Source organism: Platichthys flesus, chromosome 8, assembly GCF_949316205.1.
Source record: "Platichthys flesus chromosome 8, fPlaFle2.1, whole genome shotgun sequence".
Taxonomy (NCBI): domain Eukaryota; kingdom Metazoa; phylum Chordata; class Actinopteri; order Pleuronectiformes; family Pleuronectidae; genus Platichthys; species Platichthys flesus.
Window position 1 is genome coordinate 25443824 of NC_084952.1, and position 22836 is coordinate 25466659.

A 22836-nucleotide genomic window follows, 5' to 3' on the forward strand; every position below is an offset into this window, starting at 1 on the left:
AGAATACTAAATAGATTTAAGGTCAGGTAACTTATAGGGATCGGCAATATTAACTTTAGTTACTCAAGTTGGCTCATCAATAAATATTTGAGTTACCTTTGCTTAAATCAAATAATTTGTAAACCTTAAATTGTTTGAGTTAATAAACTTAAATGGTTCAAGGCAATCAGTTTCAGCAAACGGTTTGAGTTGACCTAACTTGTCAGGTTTTACAGTGTATATAATAGTGTAAACTCCTGAATTGTGTCTGGCACATCACTTACGATTGCCGTTCACACTCGTTTTTGTATATGTGCTGACTGCAGGAGGTCACAGTGTGCATATGAGCCGACTCTAATACTTACACACACATTTTTTTTTTTGAAACGTCTTACACTTGGATGTATTCCCCCTCATCCACCTTTTGCAACCCTGTCAAACTGTGTCAAATGGTTCTCAAGACATGATAATGTAGGTATCAGATTACTGGGACTTTTCACCAAACGCCATATTAATTGCGTGGCAACAAAGTTCATCAGCTCGCCATGACACACGAAATCGCTGTAACTTCCGTGTTCATGGGTCCAGCTCCCTCAAACTACATATAGGTATCAACAGCTTAAGGAATGGGCGTGGCAAAATAACTGACTAGCGCCCCCTAAAGGGCAGCCCAGTCACTACGATTGGCCTACATCTACAAAAATCGATAGGGACATGTGTCTTTTCATGACAAAGAAATAAGTCTCATGGATAGATATGCTAGACCAAACAGGAAGCCCGCCATTTTTGATTTGGTGGCCATTTTAACCATTTTCTACAATTTTACTCTGATGAACTTGTCGTAGGGCTTTCATCAGATCAACTTCAATTTCTGGGAATGTCACCTAAACAAGATGGATATATAAACTGACTTGGTAGATTTGATTTCGTCACACGGTGTGACCGTGGCCTGGCGTCAAAGTTTGATACACGCCATCAAAATACAAGCTTCTGTATCTCAGACATATTTGGACCAAACTAGACATATAAGACAAGACTCGCAACCTGATGACACCTACAAAGACTTTATGACTTAAAACCAAAGCGCAACCTGATGGCTACAGAAAGTGAAGCGTTTATCCTTGCCGCAGAGCGCAAAACACATGCAACATGGAGACGTGCGCTTGGTCATTGAATGCTCCCTCTTAACCGACCACAAAAGGCTTGAAATTTCCTGTGGTTGGCCCTGTTAGTGCTACAACATAGACCTCGTTTGTGTAGGCAAAAAATTCAATAAATAGTGTTCGATGGGCCACGCATTCACACTCTACGTGTCAATATATTTGGCCAATCAGATGAAGCCCTGCTACTCTAGACGATAAATTAAAGAAATTCATGTCATTGACAGGTTGAAGTTGAAAGCCGAGCTCCAGGAGGAGAAGAAGAAGAGCAACGATTTCCAAGAATAGCTGGAGAAGCTCAAAGCTTATAACGAGGCCTGCCAAAGTCTTGCAACCAACCAGGAGAAGTTCAACAGCGAGTTCTGGGAGGATAAGAAGAAGAAGAATGTTCTCCTAAAAAATCTGGAGAAGTTCAGGTTTACTTCTGATGAGGTCTTCCAAAGATATAAACCTTATGTTTCCAGAACTGAGCTCACTGAGGACGAGTCTCTCTTCAATGTTCTCCCTGATCCCAAACCCAAGGAGACAGGGCGGCCTGAGAAGACAGAGAAACCAAGGAATGCTCCATTGTGTAAGAGAGTCCGTCACCTTGTGTGGTTGTGAGGCGCCAACATCCCCCAGCAACTGAGCTGACTTTACCTTCTTCACCTGCTGTGAGGACTGTCAAGGTTAATGGAGGGTTTTACAATTTGATTTCAAAACATCATATTAATGTCCTCACAATGTCTCACATATGTTGATGTATTTAAGATAAGGTAAGATAAGATGTACCTTAATTTATCCTCCGTAGAGGAAATTCATAAATGACACAGCAGCACAAGAAAGTGTATCAGATACATCCTCCTGCAGAGCCGGAGACCGGTTCCAGATGAACACATGCAAGAGTCATGGAACCACAGTTTAGGCCTGTGCATGCACCACCAGTTTGGTTCTTGTAGTTTTCCAGGTATGCATTTGTCCGACTATATACATCACATTTTATTCTCTTCTATAAAATGTTCGTGGATATAGATTTTTTAATCAATATGAACATTTATTAAGTGTACACAGCCATATCCCTACATAAAATACATTAATCAGCTGTATACCTGCACACATGCAAATACAAATATACAGACACTGATATATAGTCAATGCTTTTTTTATTCATACAGATTTTGTGTATTTTTTTAAAGGAAACATAAACTTGAAGGGCTTTGTTTAGGCAGAGCCATGGAAATCTGAGTGGAGACATAGAATACTACTTAAAGCTGTTCACTAAACCACCAGTAAATATCTTTGTTTGTGATAGAGTGCTGGAATTAATATTCTGCCCTAATGATGTAAGAATGAAACTAGATGTTCACTTTTCTTCTCAGTGGGTTTTGAACTCGTGCATTCATAGGTCTAAAATGGTGGAGAACAGGGGCTCTCCATCTCTGCAGGTGGATGTTAATAAAGAAAGTAGCAGCTCAAGTGGAAAATATAGTAAGAAAAAAAATATCAGTAAATATAGAAATATATACAAAAGTAGGGATAATTCTATCTATACACAAGGCTATTAAAAAAAAGTAAAAGTAATATAGAGATGGGATCAGTGTTGTGTTCATGTGCAATTTGTCCAGTCTTTGGGCCCGAGGTGCGGTGGGACGATCCTCTTAATGGTGACATTAAAAACACCGGTCCGAAGTCATTTGCAGCACTGGGACGCTCCTTCTTGGGCACAGGGACGATGCAGGCTATCTTCCTAGATCTTTGGCAGCCTCAGCGAGAGGTTGTATAGATGCATAAACACACCTGACAGCTACTCCACACACACCTTGAAGACCGTGGGGTCCATGTTGTCCAGACCTCTAGTCTTATTTGTCCTTGTTTTGGTGAGCTGTCATCTCACTTGGCTGGTCTTGATTTTCGGGGTAGTTTGGGGCGTGGTGGGGAACAGACTTGGGGAGGTGACAGTAACTACTATGGCGGCTGAAAACTAAAGATATCGTTCGTCAATCTTGTTGTTGAGTCATACCCCAAGACGACTAAAGGGAGACAGGACTTGTCTCTCCATCTTATCTCTATCCCTTATATTTTCTCACCATCCTTGCTGATTGTGATCCTTGTCTCCTAACGCTCTACTGCGGCTGGGTCTAGGGAGTGACTATGTGTCACTGTTGTTTTGTTAAGAAGAGCAGGTCGGAGTAAAACAAAGCAGACCAACGTACAGTATGCAACCGATTTTTTAACATTTAACAATATTTCAATTATATGATATATTAATAGTTTGGCTTTGAACACATACCAATTTTAATACACAATTTATTTATATGGCACCTTTCCAAACAAAGTTACAAGGTGCTTTAGATAAAAATGAAGAATTTAAGCAATTTGAACCTGCGGAAAAGCTCTGGATCGTTATCAAACAAGTCTGTCTGGACTCTGCAGGAGAAACAGAAAACATACGAACGACACACTGATTGTTGCATTTACATATTTAAATAGTTTATGCTGTACCTGTTTGACTTATAGACTTGTAATAAGTCTGCACATGGCCACTTCTCTTTAAGCATATGAGGAATTGTAACAGTTTTAGTGCATTTTCATGTGACGTATTGTTATTGTTACATTACTATATATTTGTAAACCTGTTGTGACAACACACACGGCTCAATGAGCTAAACAAAACCAACGTCCTTGAGAAAGTTCCCAGAGACATCTCTGTTCAGTTCTTGCAGCAGCTCAGTGGCGGCCTGACGTTGTCATACTCACAATTCTAGTCAAAATGTGAGTCTGATACCGCGCCATTGGGCTGTGATTATGGGGCGTTTTACAACCGAACCAGAAAAAAAAAAGCCTCTTGTCTCAATTGGATAGACCTACAACCAATCAGAGCAACGTAGTATGTGACGTATGTTAAGCGGCTCATTGTGAGTTATTTATTAACGCCGGGTTCACACCGGACGTTGAAGCGACCGTTTTGGCGTCGAGTCTATTTTTTGCGCTCAACGCGAGTGTATCGCACCAGGAAACACACTGAAAAATGATTTTAAACGATATTGATGACATATTTTATATGATATAAATTATCAAATATGATACTTTGAATTCATTAAATGTCCCCCTCTGCCACAACAGCCACACAAGCAGTGATAAAGATAAAAAGAGAGAGAGGATAGGCTAAGTATTCTCCACATAGGCTTGAGTGGAGAATACGTAATTTACCCTCGACACCCGACATTTAATGGAGCAAACAGCGAAGTTCTTCAACATGGATGACATTAAATTAATAATTGAACTGGAGAAGTCCAGTGAGTTGTATGATCCTCGGAACATGTTGTATAAAGACAACACCAAGAAAGACAAATGTTGGGACGCTGTTGCTTAATGTTGGAGCAACAAGCACGTATATGCTTGAATACTACTGGATCAACGGGTGATATTATTAGCGCTGCCCAGCGGTTCAGCGTCACTTCCACGTCCGGTGTGAACAGCCAAGCACCGGCGCGATAGGGATTAGCGCGGTGCTGCGCTTTGGCCTCACCTCTGCGTTCTCTGTTCCTATTTCAAAATGAATGCGCTGTCGATGTCTTCTAAAACAGACTCAATGGCAGCATCTACACATCTCAGCTCTCCGCTGGCAGGCATGTTTGCTGAAAACGAATTCAACCCAAGCTCACTTTGATGACGTGGTTGATTACGTTACTGTCTATCATCTGACCATCATCATATAAAGCCCGCCCTGACAATCTGATTGGTACGGCCACTTTCGAACCGGGCATAATTTCTCCCCAATGGAGCGACTCCAGACTGAACTTCCCGACCTCTAATGTTGTGGGCGGGGCTAAGTTTGTCTGGCATCCAGGCTAGGCGGCCTGTGCTCTGTTGTGGAACATGAAACAGGAAGTACTTTGTTAATCCACTCTGCTTTATCTAACCGGCTCCGAACTACTGACCCCAATCCTTATCTGAACAGCTCCTCATCCATACTGATCAGGGTGAAAATTTAATTGTGGTAACATTGTCCAATTGACACAAAATTGCTCACGCTACATCAGAGCGCCTACTCAAACAGATCTGTGTGTCGGTGCAGCGTGGAGACGTGCGCTTGGTCATCGATCGCTCTCTGAACCGACCGCAACAAGCTTCAACGTTCGGGTGCTCGGGCCCGCCAGTGCTACAACGTAGCCCTAGTTTTGCTTGAATCAGATGGTTACACGCACTACACGTTCCGAAGGCCTTAATTTAGATCTGGTCCTCACTTACTTTAATTTAATAATTATAAGAAGCTTTCTTCAACTTCAATCTTGATCATACTGCTCCTCTAAAACACAGAAACAAAAGTTGAAGTCCTTCCCCATGGCAAACTTGGACCCTCAAAAGAGAATACTGAAAATCAAAATGTAAATTGAAGGGAAATAAGTTACAAGTCCATTTTTAAATCCTTAAAAGCCACCTGGTCTGCTATCAGGCTGCTATTAAAGGTAGGGTTGGTGAGACTTCCGGCAGCGGCATGTTTAGGTAGGATGCAAAAGTTTGAGCTCTGCTGATTAACCGACTTACCAAACCGATATTCGAACAAAACTCAGCAAAGACATGTCTAACGACACCACAAAGACGAGCGCTAATGACAAACTCACCAGATATCAGTTTAGACACAAAGGAGAAGAAAAATCGTCTGAACCAAGTCTGCTGATCCCGACGGAGCTGGCGCTAGCAAAACTAATGATGCTGCCGTGTGTAACTTGGAGGGGATGTTTCAAGCTATCGCCAAGTTGAACCGAGAAATATGGGGGGACATTCTGCAGATGAGTATGGATGTAAAGGAATTTAAAGGCCAAGCAAAGGAGTCATTCACAAGGCTTGAAACATCAGTTGAGGGTTTAAGAGCACAACTAACAAAGTTGGAAAAGAGGATCGTTGACGCAGAGGAGCGTATAACAACTATGGAGGAGACCACCGCAACCCAAAGGAAAGCCATCGGCTTCCTGCTGCAACGTGAGGCATAATTATTTGAATGGTGCGAGGATCTTGAGAACAGACACAGAAGGCAAAATCTAATGCTGTATCAGGTTCCTGAAGGAAGCGAGGGGAGAGACATGGCCGCCTTCATTAAAAAACTGCTGCCGAAGGTGCTGACTGGTCTGCCACTAACCGATGCCGACATCAGGATTGACCGGGCCCATAGAGCACTTATGCCAAAACCGAAAGAAAACGACCCGCCTCGCTCCATCGTAATTAAATTCGCTGAATACACAGTGAAGGAACAGATCTTGCAACACGCCTGGAGACAACGCACAGTGAAGATGGGTGAGAAGCAGATTTACTTTGACTACTCGCCGGAGCTACAGAGGAAACGCGCCAAGGTCAGATTTATTGTGAAACAGCTGAAAGAGAAAACGTTAAAGCGAAGTGCAGGTACCCAGCCCGGCTGAGGATGGGGGTGGGATCCGAGGAAAAAACTTTCCAGACGGTGATGGACGCAGCGACGGTGCTTAAGGATTTCAACATCCAGGTCAGAGTTGACGAGCGGGATAAAGTAGAGCGACAGCTGGCCAGACACAGGTGGGAGACATGGTTCGCCAACCGAGGAGGGCAGAATGTCAACATGATGACAAAAGAAGACTGCAGGGTTTTTCTTCCCTTGAAGTAACTGTGAATATTGTGCATAAAGTAAGGTTTTTCCATTTTATTTAGACAGCTATGAGAAGCCTTGAATAATTTACTGTTAGATGGGCTAGAGTTGAATGGTCAACCCAAAGTGGTGTTGTTGGGTTATATCTCATCTCTCATCTCATTTTCATCCGCTTATCCGGGGTCGGGTCGCGGGGGGAGCAGCTCAAGCAGGGGGCCCCAGACTTCCCTTTCCCGGGCCACATTGACCAACTCTGACGGGGGGATCCCGAGGCGTTCCCAGGCCAGTGTTGAGATATAATCTCTCCACCTAGTCCTGGGTCTTCCCCGAGGTCTCCTCCCCACTGGACGTGCCTGAAACACCTCCCAAGGAAGGCGCCCAGTGGGCATCCTTACCAGATGCCCGAACCACCTCAGCTGACTCCTTTCTAAGTAAAGGAGCAGCGGCTCTAATCCGAGTTCCTCACGGATGGCTGAGCTTCTCACCCTATCCCTAAGGGAGACGCCAGCCACCCTTCTGAGAAAACTCATCTCGGCCGCTTGTACCCGTGATCTCGTCCTTTCGGTCATCACCCAGCCCTCATGACCATAGGTGAGTATAGGAACGAAGATCGACCGGTAGATCGAGAGCTTTGCCTTGCGGCTCAGCTCTCTTTTCGTTACAACGGTGCGGTAAAGCGAACGCAATACCGCCCCCGCTGCTCCGATTCTCTGGCCAATCTCACGCTCCATAGTACCCTCACTCGCGAACAAGACCCCAAGGTACTTGAACTCCTTCACTTGGGCTAAGGACTCATTTCCTACCCGGAGTAAGCAATCCATTGGTTTCCTGCTAAGAGTCATGGCCTCAGATTTAGCGGTGCTGATCCTCATCCCAGCCGCTTCACACTCGGCCGCCAGCCGATCCAGTGAGTGCTGAAGGTCACAAGCCGATGATCCAATGAGGACCACGTCATCTGCAAAAAGCAGTGAAGAGATCCTCAGACCACCGAACTGCAACCCCTCCCCACCACGACTACGCCTCGATATCCTGTCCATGTATATCACAAACAGGATTGGTGACAAGGCGCAGCCCTGGCGGAGACCAGCATCCACTGAGAACGAAACTGACTGGCTGCCGAGGACGCGAACACAGCTCTCGCTTTGGGAGTACAGGGATTGGATGGCCCTGAGGATAGACCCCCTTACCCCATACTCCCGCAGCACCTCCCACAGTTTCTCCCGGGGGACCCGGTCATACGCCTTCTCCAGATCCACAAAACACATGTAGACCGGATGGGCATACTCCCAGGCCCCCTCCAGGATCCTTGCGAGAGTGAAGAGCTGGTCCGTAGTTCCACGTCCGGGTCGAAAACCGCATTGTTCCTCTTCAATCTGAGGTTCGACGATCGGCCGAACCCTCCTTTCCAGCACCTTGGAGTAGACTTTGCCAGGGAGGCTGAGAAGTGTGATGCCCCGGTAATTGGCACACACTCTCTGGTCCCCCTTTTTGAACAGGGGAACCACCACCCCGGTTTGCCACTCCTTTGGCACTGTACCCGACTCCCACGCGATGTTGAATAGGCGTGTCAACCATGACAGCCCCTCAACACCCAGAGCCTTTAGCATTTCTGGCCGGATCTCATCAATCCCTGGGGCCTTGCCACTGCGGTGATGTTTGACCACCTCAGTGACCTCCACCAGGGAAATTGACGATGAAACACCATCAACCTCGAGCTCTGCCTCCAACATAGAGGGCGTGTTATTCGGATTCAGGAGTTCCTCAAAGTGTTCCTTCCAACGTCCGACAACCTCCTCAGTTGAGGTCAACAGAGTCCCATCCTTACTGTACACAGCTTGGATGGTTCCCCGTTTCCCCCTCCTGAGGTTCCGGATAGTCTTCCAGAAACACTTTGGTGCCGACCGAAAGTCCTTCTCCATGGCCTCTCCGAACTTCTCCCACACCCGCTGCTTAGCCTCCGACACGGCAGCAGCTGCAGCCCTTCGGGCCTGTCGGTACCCTGCAACCGAGTCAGGAGTCCTCCAGGATATCATATCCCGGAAGGTCTCCTTCTTCAATCGGACGGCTTCCCTGACCACCGGTGTCCACCACGGTGTCTGAGGGTTACCGCCCCTTGAGGAGCCTAAGACCCTGAGGCCACAGCTAGCCGCCGCAGCTTCAGCAATGGAGGCTTTGAACACCGCCCACTCCGGCTCAATGCCCCCAACCTCCACAGGAATGCCAGAAAAACTCCGCCGGAGGTGTGAGTTGAAGATACCTAGGACGGGGGCCTCCTCCAGGCGTTCCCAGTTCACCCGCACTACTCGTTTGGGCTTACCAGGTCTATCCGGAAATTTCCCCACTCCCTGATCCAACTCACAACCAGATGGTGGTCGGTTGACAGTTCCGCCCCTCTCTTTACCCGAGTGTCCAAAACATACGGCCTCAGATCAGATGACACGATCACAAAATCGATCATTGATCTTCGGCCTAGGGTACTCTGGTACCAGGTACACTTATGAGCACCCTTATGTTCGAACATGGTGTTTGTTATGGATAATCCATGGCTAGCACAGAAGTCCAATAACAAACGACCGCTCGGGTTCAGATCAGGGAGGCCGTTCCTCCCCACCACGCCTCTCCAGGTGTCTCCATCGTTGCCCACGTGGGCGTTGAAGTCACCCAGCAGAAGTACGGAGTCCCCTACTGGAGCCCCATACAGGACTCCATTCAGGGTCTCCAAGAAGGCAGAGTACTCTGAACTGCTGTTTGGTGCATACGCACAAACAACAGTTAGAGTTTTCCCCCCTACTACCCTTAGGCGCAGGGAGGCGACCCTTTCGTCTACCGGGGTAAACTCCAACACCGCGGCGCTCAGCCGGGGATTTATGAGTATCCCCACACCCGCCCGGCGCCTCACGCCCTTGGCAACTCCGGAGAAGAATAAAGTCCAACCCTTATCCAGGAGTACGGTACCAGAGCTGAGACTGTGAGTGGAGGTAAGCCCCACCAGATCTAACTGATAGCGCTCCACCTCCCTCACAAGCTCCGGTTCCTTTCCCCACAGCGAGGTGACGTTCCACGTCCCCAGAGCCAGCTTCTGCCGCCCGGGTCTGGTCCGTCGAGACCCCTGACCTTCGCTGCCACCCATGTGGCTGCGCACCCGACCCCAACGGGTCTTCCCACAGGTGGTGGGCCCATGAGATGAAGAGAGGGGGGGTGCCACGTAGTTTGTTCGGGCAATGCCCGACCGGGCTCCGTGGCAAACCCGGCCACCAGACGCTCGCCATCGAGCCCTCCGTCTGGGCCTAGCTCCAGACGGGGGCCCCGGGCTTTCTTCCGGGCTGGGTCCCATCTCCTCTTCTATCGATATTCATTGAGGGTTTTTGAACCATTCTTAGTCTGGCCCCTCACCTGAGACCACTCTGCCATGAGAGACCCTACCAGGAGCACAAGGCTCCAGACAACACAGCCCTCAGGTTCACAGGGACACACAAACCTCTCCACCACGATAAGGTGACGGTTCAAGGGTTATATATATTTCATAAACATATCTTTTCTTTCTAGTATGGCGATATCATCATCCCAGAGATAGAGACTATACATATAGGTCCCAAGTTCATGGAAGTTACTCCAGAATAGACATGTTTCTTGTTTCAAAGGCTGATGTGCATAGAGTAACAGAGTGTAAGATAGAACCGATAACTTTGTCAGATCATGGTCCCATTAAGATGAAAATAAATCTAGGTCAAGAAAAACTATTCAGATACTGGAGACTTAATGTCTCAATATTGAATGACCCCTTAATCCAACAGGAATTACGTGATAAGATAAAAGAATATATTGATATAAATGATAACGGAGAGGTTACCCCATCTATTTTGGGGTGCCAAATGGTGCCAAAGCTGTTGTGAGGGGACATATTATTCAAATTACAAAAAAACAAAGGGAAGCCAGGAGACTTGAATTGGAGACTGAAATTATCAGGTTAGAAAAGAACACAAAGTTTCAAGGAAAAAGAATACATTAGAATTATTAAAACAGGAGAGACAAAAATTAGATGATTTACTCACATATAAAGCAGAGGGAATGCTTAGATTTGTGAAAAGAAAATATTAGGAAATGGGGAATAAAGCAAGTAGGTTATTGGCTTTCCAGTTACGGAAAGCTCAATCGAACCGTGTGGTACCTAAAATTAAATACCCCGACACAAATAGAATTACCTCCATACCGAAAGAAGTAGCAGAGGCGTTTGCGGCATACTATAAAAATGATATGAAGGTCAAGAATTGATAGGGAAGGAGGAGAAAACAACAAAACTCTTAGACTCGATCCAATTGAATAGATTAGCACAGGACGAGACTGAGATGTTGTCTTCTCCCATAACAGTGCAGGAAATAACAGATAGTATTAGTAAATTAAAGAACAGTAAATCCTCGGGTGTCGATGGATACTCCGGGGAATATTATAAAGTTTTTGTTCACGAACTAGCCCCAATTCTATGTCGATTATATAATTATGCACTGGATGAAAGGGACCCCCCAAAAACTTGGACAGAGGCAATTATCACAGTTATACACAAAGATGGAAAATACCCCACTCAGTGTATGGGTTATCGGCCGATAAGTCTGCTATGTCAGGATTTAAAAATCCTGACCTCTATCTTGGCAAATAGAATACAGAGACACATCCGGAAATTAGTTAACTCTGATCAAACGGGGTTCATAACCGGGCGGCAGGGCACTAACAATGTCAGACGAGCTCTAAATCTACAATCTATTGGTTCTGGTAGAAAGACTCCATCAATGCTTCTTAGCTTAGATGCTGAGAAGGCATTTGATAGACTTGACTGGACATTTTTGGAGCAAACAATGGCTCATATGGGCTTTAATGAAACCTTTTTGAGTTGGATTAAAGTGTTTTATATGAGTCCGAGGTCAAGAGTTAATGGCCAATGTTCCGACTTCTTTGATCTGGGAAGAAGGACAAGGCAGGGGGACGCGCTTTTGCCAGCCCTGTTCGCTCTTAGTATTGAGCCCCTTGCGGAATTGATTAGAAGTAACCCCCTTATACAAGGAATAAGAGATGAGAGTGGAGAACAATATAAAATAGCTCTATATGCGGACGACAAATATTATTGTTTATTGAAAATACTGTTCAATCAGTCACGGCTCTTCTACAAAATCTTAATGAATATGGTTTAGTATCCGGATATAAAGTTAGTCCTAGTAAATCAGAAGCAATGATGGTGTCTGGGAGCTTGATGATAAAGTATCCTTCCGCAGATCTAAACAGGGTTTCAGATATTTAGGGATCATACTCACTCCCCAGGTAACACAGCTATACCAGTCGAATTATAAAAAAATATTTGGGAGATTTAGAAATGAATTGGCAAGATGGGATGTGCTACCATTATCCCTTCTGGGTAGAGTAGAAGCTGTTAAAATGAATCTACTTCTCAGAATTTTGTTGTTGTTTCAGTCTCTCCCAATCGGGATCCCAACATCAGCCTTCAATATGCTAGACAAGCTCATATCTAAATTCATATGGCAAAATAAGAGACCAAGGGTGAGACTTAAAACGCTCACTCTTGGGAAGGACAGGGCTGGACACAGCCTCCCTAATTTAAAATACTATTTCTGGGCAGCTCAACTAACAGCAGTGATAGCTTGGATTAACAATGACTATGAATCGGGATGGGTGAACATAGAGCAGAGCTCAGTGCCAGCAATACCTTTATCCACATTAGTGTTTCTAAACAAGCAGTCCCAGAAGAAATTTGAAATAAAAAATGTATGGGTAAAACACACCTTGAAAGTATGGTCGGCAGTCCAGGAGAAAATTAGAGGATCAGTTGCCCTCTCAAGGGCTATGCAGATTAATGGAAATCCAGATTTCCCCCCCTCAACAACAGATATTACTTTTAAGAGGTGGGCAGACAGAAACCTGAGGGTTATTGACCAGTTGTTTTATGACACTGGTATACAGCCATTCTCCTATCTACAAGACAAATTCCTCTTACCTCAAAGTGATATGTTCTGGTATTTTCAGATAAGAAATTTCATTACAAACCATACAGATTGGAATATACAAACAGATTGCCCCAACAAACATGGAAATTTACTTTATTAATATAACTAAACATCAATTACCCAGTAAAAAGCATGTTTCCCATATATACAGAAATCTGTTACTGGATACATCAGACAACACTTTTTATATTAAAAACAAATGGGAGCTGGAATGAAATACTATAATTGAGGATGGGGAGTGGGAAACAATGTGCATTGGATGTCATAAAGGTATCAATAGTAACATGTGGAAGGAGTTTGCTTGGAAGATGAAGACTAGGTTCTTTAAAACGCCCTCCGTGGAGTCTAAATTTGCAGATAATCCAGAGGCAATATACTGCTGGAGACGATGTGGAATGGTTGGCGACCACTCACACATATTTTGGGACTGCCCAATGATGCTTCCTTTTTGGAAGGGGATAAAGAGCGAGATAGATAAAGTTTTGGGAATTAATATACTATTCACCGCAAGTCAGTTTCTTTTCGATCTAACTCCTGAAGGCATGTACACAAGAGACCAAGAGCACTTGTTACATATATTCTTGATCATTGCTAGGAAAATGGTTGAATCCACAGCCACCTACAGTGGCACAGTGGAAACAGAAGCTGAAGGAGGTGTATGGAATGGAGGCTTTAACTGCTCAATTACAATTAAGGTCTGATGTTTTTGTGAGGAGGTGGCTACCTATTGCAGGATACCTCTCTAACTGAGGGTAATCCTGCGGTACGATGGAATGTCTGAACTGTCCATTTATTTATTTATTATTTTTCACTAATCAGTCTGTCATATGTAATTTGTGATGTTGTCAAGGAATGTTTGTGTTTCTCTTCAATAAAAAAATAAAGTAAAAAAAAAAAAAGGTAGGGTTGGTCATATGTTTCTCATATTTGTTGGAATCGTCTTTGGCTGGTGTACCAGTCTGTGACTAACAGACATGCTTGCCTGCGTGCACCCTGCCCTTGACCTTATCACGAATGACTGGAGTCTTCACAGGCCAGGCAGATATACATCCTGAAGAAGGGACGACAGACATAAATTAGGGAGTGATTCAAGAAAAAGTCGGCCTCTTTCTGTTGTCAGGCAGTGCATGTTCATATAGGCATAGCTTTGATGAGAGGTCTGATGGGAGGGGATGGGATCAGGTGCATTTTTTTTAGAGGTTGGCCAGCTCCATCTAGTTTTCCCAGGATTGTCAACCCTAGCTTGAAAGAACAAGATCAGCCTATTTTTTCAGTTTAGATTTAGAAATGGCCTTAACTCAAGGTATTATGGTTATTGATTCTGTTGTGAACAGTTAAACCTTAGTCCTCCTGAACCATGTCCTGAATTAGCTAAAGACCTTCTATATTACTTTATAAAAAGACAAGACAGGACTTATTTGTTTAACTTAAGGAACAAGGTGTTATCTGTGCACTAAGTGTGTACAGAATGTAGCTCCTTTAATCATACATACAGGGAAAGAGTAGAGGAGGGAAGAACGAGAGCCAAACTGAATAACAAGGATTGGAGAGGGAGGGACGGAGGCATGGAGGGTGGACTGAGTTACAGTTGGATGGGTTCTTTCTAATTGACAGTACGTTTACTGCTTATTGTGGCTTCATCAAGAGACTCCGAGCAGGGCGCATGGAGGCTAGAGATCAGGACTGCTGTAAAAATCAGTTTACTCTTCACATCACCTAGAGTGCTTGGTAATTTTGTTGGTGCTGTAAATGCTTTTTTATCTTTAACCTGGATGCTAAATGTTAATTCAATTTAATTTGAAATTAAAAATTCAATAATATCATGAAAACAGCTCTGGGCGAAATTCACATCTGTTTGGATGCTGAGAAATCGCAAACCTTAGCCAGTGTTTAATTGTTATCTTAATTAGGGCCCGAGCACCGAATGGTGAGAGGCCCTATTGAAATTGAAAGGAGTATTAGGGGCCGAGCACCGAAATCGGTGGGAGGCCCTATTGAAATTGAAATGATTATTAGGGCCCGAGCACCGAAATCGGTGGGAGGCCCTATTGAAATTGAAATGATTATTATTATTTAGGGCCCGAGCACCGAAATCGGTGGGAGGCCCTATTGAAATTGAAATGATTATTATTAGGGCCCGAGCACCGAAATCGGTGGGAGGCCCTATTGAAATTGAAATGATTATTATTAGGGCCCGAGCACCGAAATCGGTGGGAGGCCCTATTGAAATGATTATTAGGGCCCGAGCACCGAAATCGGTGGGAGGCCCTATTGAAATTGAAATGATTATTAGGGCCCGAGCACCTCTGGTGAGAGGCCCTATTGAAATTGAAAGGATTATTCTGAGAATTTTTAAACCTGCTCAAAAAGTTGTAAAAGTTTGCAGTAAATTAGAAAGTGGTGTAAATTTACGTATTCTGGAGTATTTGGAAATGGGTGTGGCAAAATGGCTGAACAGCGCCACCTACGGAAAAGCCCCTCATTTAGCATTCACTGATCCTCACGAAAATGAGGATAGTTGTGTATCATGACAAGATGCACAAAAAAGCCTCAATGACAATTATGAAAAAATTAACAGTAAGCCCGCCATATTGGATTAAGTGGCCATTTTGGTCATATTCCATATTTTTACTTTGATGTATTTCTCGTAGAGTTTTCACCATATCAACTTAAAATTTAGACGAGTGCCATTACAACAAAATGGAGATCAAAAGTTATTGAAAGATAAACTTTTCGTCACACTGTCTGACCGTGGCGTGGCGTCAAAGTTTGATGAAAGGCCATCAAAACACGAGCTTCTCTATCTCAGACATATTTGGTCCAATCGACTCCAAACTACACATGTACGACAGTAGTCGCGACCTGAAGACATCTACAAGATATTGTGACTTAAAATCACAGCGCCTCCTGGTGGCAGCAGGAAATGTCTTGTTTTTGGTACATTTTACACTTGGATGTCTTTCTCCTCATCCACTTTGTGAAACCATGTCAAACTGTGTCAAAGGGGTCTCAAGACATTGATAATGTAGGCTTACGATTCCTGTGACTTTTCATCATGCGGATTATTAATGGGGTGTCATCAAAGTTCAACTCGTCCTGACACACGAAATTGCTGTAACTTCTGTGTTCATGGGTCCCGCTCCCTCAAACTACATGTGTGTATCAACAGCCCACCCCTGAAGATATACAGATAGTTTTAAGGAATAGGCGTGTCAAAATAACTGACTAGCGCCCCCTAAAGGGCAGCCCCGGCACTACGATTGGTCTACATCTACAAAAATCGATAGTGACATGTGTCTTTTCATGAGAAAGAAATAAGTCTCTTGGACAGATATGCTAAACCACACAGGAAGCCCGCCATTTTGGATTTGGTAGCCATTTTGGCCATATTATATTATACTTTTACTTTGATGTACTTGTTGTAGAGCTTTCATCAGATCAACATGAAATTTAGTTGAGTGTCATCACAACAAGATGGAGATGAAAAGTTATTAAAAGATCGATTTCTTGTCTCACGGTGTGAACTTGGCGTGACGTCAAAGTTTGATTACACGCCATTAAAACATGAGCTTCTGTATCTTGGACATATTTGGTCCAATCCAGTCCAAACCAGACATGTAAGACAAGAGTCGCGACCTGATGACATCTACAAAGACACCATGATTTAAAACGATAGCACCACCTGCTGGCTACAGAAAGTGAGCCGTTTATCCTTGCTTCAGTGCTCAAACGCATGTAACACGGAGACAAGCGCTTGGTCATCGAACGCTCTCTCTTCACCGACGGCAACAGACTTGAAATCGCCTGTGCTCGGGCCCGTTAGTGCTACAACGTAGCCCTAGTTATTAGGGCCCGAGCACCGAAATCGGTGGGAGGCCCTATTGAAATTGAAATGATTATTATTAGGGCCCGAGCACCGAAATCGGTGGGAGGCCCTATTGAAATTGAAATGATTATTATTAGGGCCCGACCACCGAAATCGGTGGGAGGCCCTATTGAAATTGAAATGATTATTATTATTATTATTATTTTTCTCTGTTTAAACTCATTGGCTTTTTGAGGGCTTTAATGTGCTCAAAAAGTTGTAGAAGTTTGCAGCAAATTCGAAGGCGGCGTAAAATTACCTATTCTGGAGTATTTTGAAAAGGGTGTGGCAAAATGGCTCAAGAGCGCCAACTACGGAAAAGCCCCTCATTTAGCATTCACCGATCCTCAAAAAAAACAAAGATTATTGTGTATCATGACTAGATGCACAAAAAAGTCCATCAGTGCATTATGAATAACGCAACAGGAAGCACGCCATTTTCAATTTCGTGGCCATTTTGGTCATATTCCATAATCTTTTACTTTGATATACTTCTCGTACAGCTTTCATCACATCAACTGAAAATTTAGACGAGTGTCATCACAACAAGATGGAGATCTAAAGTTATCAAAGAAACAACTTTTCGTCACACTGTCTGACTGTGGCGGGGCGTCACATCAGCTCGCCATGACACACGAAAACGCTTTAACTTCCGTGTTCATGGGTCCATCTCCCTCAAACTACATGTGTGTATTATCAGCCCCCCTCCCTTGAAGATATTCAGATGGTTTCAAAGAATGGGCGTGGCAAAATGGCTCAACAGCGCCACCAACGGAGATTCCCCTCATTTATGGAGAAACACCTCATTTAGAATTCACTGATCCTCACGAAATTGAAGACAGTTGTGTATCATCACCAGATGCACAAAAAACGTGCTCGGAGCAATTTGAAAAACGCAACAGGAACCCCGCCATTTTTTAGATTTGGACCATATTCCATGTTTTTTATTTTCAAGTACTTCTTGGAGAGCTTTCATCAGATCAACTGAAAATTTAGACGAGTGTCATCAAAACAAGATGGAGATCTAAAGTTATTGAAAGATCAATTTTTCGCCACACCGTGTGACCGTGGCGAGGCGTCAAAATGTGACTAAACGCCATCAAAACACAAGCTTCTGTATCTTGGACATATTTGGTCCAATCGAGTTCAAACTACACATGTAAGACAAGAAGCGCGACCTGATGACATCAACAAAGACACCATGACTTAAAATCATAGCGCCACCTGCTGGCTACAGGAAGTGAAGAGTTTATCTTGCAGCAGTGCGCAAATGCATGCAACGCTGAGACGAGCGCTTGGTCATCGAACGTTCTCTCTTCCCCGACCGCAACAGACTTGAAATTGCCTGTGCTCGGGCCCGTTAGTGCTACAACGTAGCCCTAGTTATTATTATTATTTTTCTCTGTTTAAACTCATTGGCTTTTCGAGGGCTTTAATGTGCTCAAAAAGTTGTAGGAGTTTGCAGCAAATTCGAAGGCGGCGTAAAATTACGTATTCTGGAGTATTTTGATAAGGGCGTGGCAAAATGGCTCAAGAGCGCCACCTACGGAAAAGCCCCTCATTTAGCATTCACCGATCCTCAAAAAAAACAAAGATTATTGTGTATCATGACTAGATGCACAAAAAAGTCCATCAGTGCATTATGAATAACGCAACAGGAAGCCCGCCAGTTTGACTTTAGTGGCCATTTTGATCATATTCCATATTTTTTCTTTGATGTACTTGTCCTACAGCTTTCATCAGATCAACTTCAAATTTAGACGATCGTCATCACAACAAATTGGAGATCTAAAGTTATTGAAGGATTACGTTTTAGCAAAACCGTCTGACCTTGGTGTGGCGTTAAAGTTTGATGAAACGCCATCAAAACACAAGCTTCCATATTTCAGACATATTTTGTCCAATTGAGTCCAAACTAGACACATACGACAAGAGTCGCCACCAGAAGACATCGGTGCAGAAATTGTGACTTACAATCACAGCGCCCCCTGGTGGCAACAGGAAATGTCTTGTTTTTGGTACGTGTTATGTTTTTATGTACTACTCAGACAGCTTTCATCAGATCAACTTAAAAATTAGATGAGACTCTACAAAACAAGATGAAGATCTAAAGTTATCAATATTTAAACTTTTCATCATACCGTGTGACCGTGGTGAGGTCTCAAAGTTCGACTAAACGCCAATATAAGCGAGCTTCTGTAACTTAGACATATTTTGTCCAATCGACTCCAAACTACACATATAAGACAAGAGTCGCGACCGGAAGACATCTACCTAGAAATCATGACTTAAAAAGAAAGCGCCCCCTGGTGGCATCAGGAAATGTCTTGTTTTTGTACATCGTGCGCTTTGATTTATTTGTCGGAGAGCTTTCATCACATCAACTGAAAATTTAGACGGGTGGCATCACAACAAGATGGAGATCTAAAGTTATTGAAAGATCAATTTTTTGCCACACCGTGTGACCGTGGCGAGGTTTCAAAATGTAACTAAACGCCATCAAAACACGAGCGTCTGTATCTTGGACATATTTGGTCCAATCGACTCCAAACTAGACATGTAAGACAAGAGTCGCAACCTGATGACATCTACAGAGACACCAAGACTTAAAATCATAGCGCCACCTGCTGGCTACAGGAAGTGAAGCGTTTATTCTTGCTGCAGAGCTTAAAACGCACGCAAGGCAGACATGCGCTTGGTCATCGATCGCTCTCTCTTCCCCGACCGCAACAGACTTGAAATTGCCTGTGCTCGGGCCCGTTAGTGCTGCCGCGTAGCCCTAGTTTATGTTGTGCAATAGTAGGAGTAGAATTGACGTTGGCTAATTATTAATAATCATGAAATATGATTATTAAAATAACAATTATTTCTTAAAAATAATCAAAAATGATAAAGCTATTAATTAAGAATAGTAACACATTTAATTAGAAATGATACGGTTATCCATTAATAATAGTTAAATGAATGAAAACAATAAAATTATCAATTAAGAATAATACAAATCTGTAATCATTGCTTATTGTCGCGGGGCACCACCCTGGTTACAGGGACCAACAATTCAATCTATAAAATATCAGTCTCAATGATATAAGTTATATTAATAATCTCAATATTTAGTATTAATGATTATATAATAAACAATGAAGGGTTTTAAGTTCGAGCACAGGCAATCATAATCCAGCTGCCATCACATACATATGCACAAATAATCACAGACTACAGATACTTTAATTACAAAAGCATTTATTAAAAAGGGGAAATAAAGTTATAATGTTATTCAATGATTCATCATTTTAACAAGCTCCGATATTTCAAAGATAAACACAGCAGCAGCACTTATCACAATTCAGAAAATACATTTAAAACCGGCGGTCTACCTATATATGTCTGTCTCGGTATGTGTGTGTGTCTGTGTCAAAGTGTCTCTCTGTGTGTGTGTGTGTGTCTATGTGTGTGCATGTGAAATACAGTTAGTGTTATTTAATGATTCATCATTTTAACAAACTCCCATATTTCAAAGATAACAACAGCAGCCGCTTATCACAATTTAGAAAACACATGTATTCATCTATGTGTATCTGTGTGGGTGTATCTGTCTGTGTCTATCAATGTGTCTCTGTGTCTGTGTGGGTGTGTGGGTGAGAGAGAGCGAGAGAGAAAAAGAAGAGGGGCGTGGCGATGACGCAGTCACGTGGTGACGTCACATCTAAGATGGCGGCCGATCATGATTCGTGGAATCAAGGCCTAAAAACTCTCAAAATGGCGGATTGACTACAAAACAAGATGGCGGAGCCATTATGAATTTAGAGCCAGAATGGGAGGAGAGGGAGAGAGGAGGCGTGGCCATAATAGACTCAAAATGGTGGTTTAACTTGCGTTATTCAAAATGGAGTCTATGTTAATGACACCATGTGGCCGGAGCTCACACTGGTGGTCGTCACATGAATTACACAAAGGGATTTTCAGACAAAGAGAATTCTTTGTCTCTGCTTTGGCGTTCGGCCGCATGGCTTCCAGATTTGTCCAGCCTCTCTGAATATAGATTTAACTATGTTACATGAACTGTATTCTAAATACAGATCGGATGTGTGTATAGGTCGGTTTAGAAGGAGAGAGAGAGAGAGAGAGAATACAAGGAGAGAGCAAAGCTCTCTAAAAGCACCGTCAGAGACAAGTTATATGTACTTTACCACTCAGCACCCAAGTGGCGTTGTGTGCTGAGGTTTGACCGGTAAAGTATCTTTAAAGTTGTTCAAACGGTCACAATGAGCTGGAGACGCTGCTTACGGCACTTAAAAACTATGGCACAAGGCCGTAACCGGAAACCGGAAGTGGCGAATCGCCGCTAAAACACTGGAGACTCTGCGGTCTCATACAAAACAAATACATTCAAGTATTAAAACAATACGCTACGTATTAGATTAACATCTGCCCAGACAATAAAGCCTCTTACTGTACCACCCTCGCGGTGTGCGTGCGCGTCGGGCCACTGAATCACGTGGTCTCTCAAGCGGTGAGCCGCCGCTGGATTGGACAAGCAGCGGATTTTCTCGTGCTGCCTCGACGGGATGAACATCGTCCTTCTTCTTCAGGGATGTGGAGGTCGTGCTCCTCAGCGGAATGAATCTCGCGCTTCTGCAGGGGACAGCTGTGGAAGCCGTTTGTAGATTGTTGGGAAAAGAAAGTAAAGTCCGTGGGGAAAGTGAAACAGTCTGAGATTGTTCCGCGTGCAATTTCCTGTTTGGTCTTTTCAAGTTAAAACAGCAAAAGTCCTTTTGAAAATAAAAGGTCGACTGAGATAAAGGACAATGAAAGGAATGAAAGAAAATAACTCTGGTTGCCCCCTTTAGCAACTAAATCAGCTGGGAGGCCCCGAAGGGGCCTGGTGATGTCTTCAGAGCAGGGTAAAATGGCTGATAAACTAAAAGTTAAGGTTGCCCCCTTTAGCAACTGAATCATCTGGAAAGACCCGGAGGGGTCTGTTGACGTCTTCAGAGCAGGAAAAAAATGGCTGATAAACTAAAAGTTAAGGTTGCCCCCTTTAGCAACTAAATCATCTGGAAAGACCCGGAGGGGTCTGTTGACGTCTTCAGAGCAGGGTAAAATGGCAGAGATTATTGATGTCTTAGTGGTTTTGTTCTACCTGAGAGGTCCTGCTTCCTCCGGAAGTGGTCACAGGGTTCAGTTGGCTCTCAGCCAATGGGAATGTCAGGATTCCGACCTTAGTGGGCGGGGCTTGGAACTCAGCGGGGGTCCTGAAGGCTCTTCAGGATATTTTCCAACCACCAGGGGGAGATTCTCAGGCATGCTGGAGAATGTTTTCCCTCCAAAAGTTGTAATCCTTTGTCCTCACCGTTGGCTCCAGGCTGTTTGAGGAAGGTGTGAATTAAGACTGAAAACTGGCCAAACTGGTTTCAGCTTGGCCTAGCAGGGCCCAAGTATTTACAACCCACTGGGGAGTCTACCCCAACATTTATTCTGAATTTATTTGCTTTAATTTCTTGTATAACTTGTACAATAGAACCAGCAACCTAATAAGAGTACATAAGTGGCACAATCAAACACTGCCTGCCTGTTCAGCTGCTTAAGCTGTTGCTCTTTAAGAGATTCGAGGTTGAGCCTATTTTCTCTGCGTATCTAGTGCAGTTCACTGTATGAAAGATCATTAAGATCTTTTCAATGTTTATATATGGAATAATTTGCCCACATGCTGAAGTTAGTCCGCATGCGGAACTGTCCTTGGGTAAGATACTACACTCCAAAATATCCTTCTTATAGAGAAAGTGCTTCACATAGATGCACTATAAAAGTGTGTGAATGGGTGAGTGTAAAACTGTACTGTAAAGCACTTTGAGTGGTCATCAGGACTAGAAAAACTCTACATACAAAACATTTACCATTTATGTTACAACATAACTGTCTGGAACACTTCCTGTACCCATTTCAAAGTAAAAACACCTTAATCCATTCCTTTATTTCAACAAGGTTTTGATCATTTTTTGCAGGACTGGAGATGCTTAGTGTCCTGCCATGTAATTGAGTATATTACCCAACTTTTAAACAAGAAAGTTCAGTAGTCAATCCGTCATCTGAGCAGAAGCAGCAATGATGCTGGGATAGTAATGTGTGTAGGATCCAAACAATGCTGCTAAGGACTGACTGAGCTTGAGGACATTGATGGCTAAAACTAATATTAATTTAATACCACTACTAAGAATATCA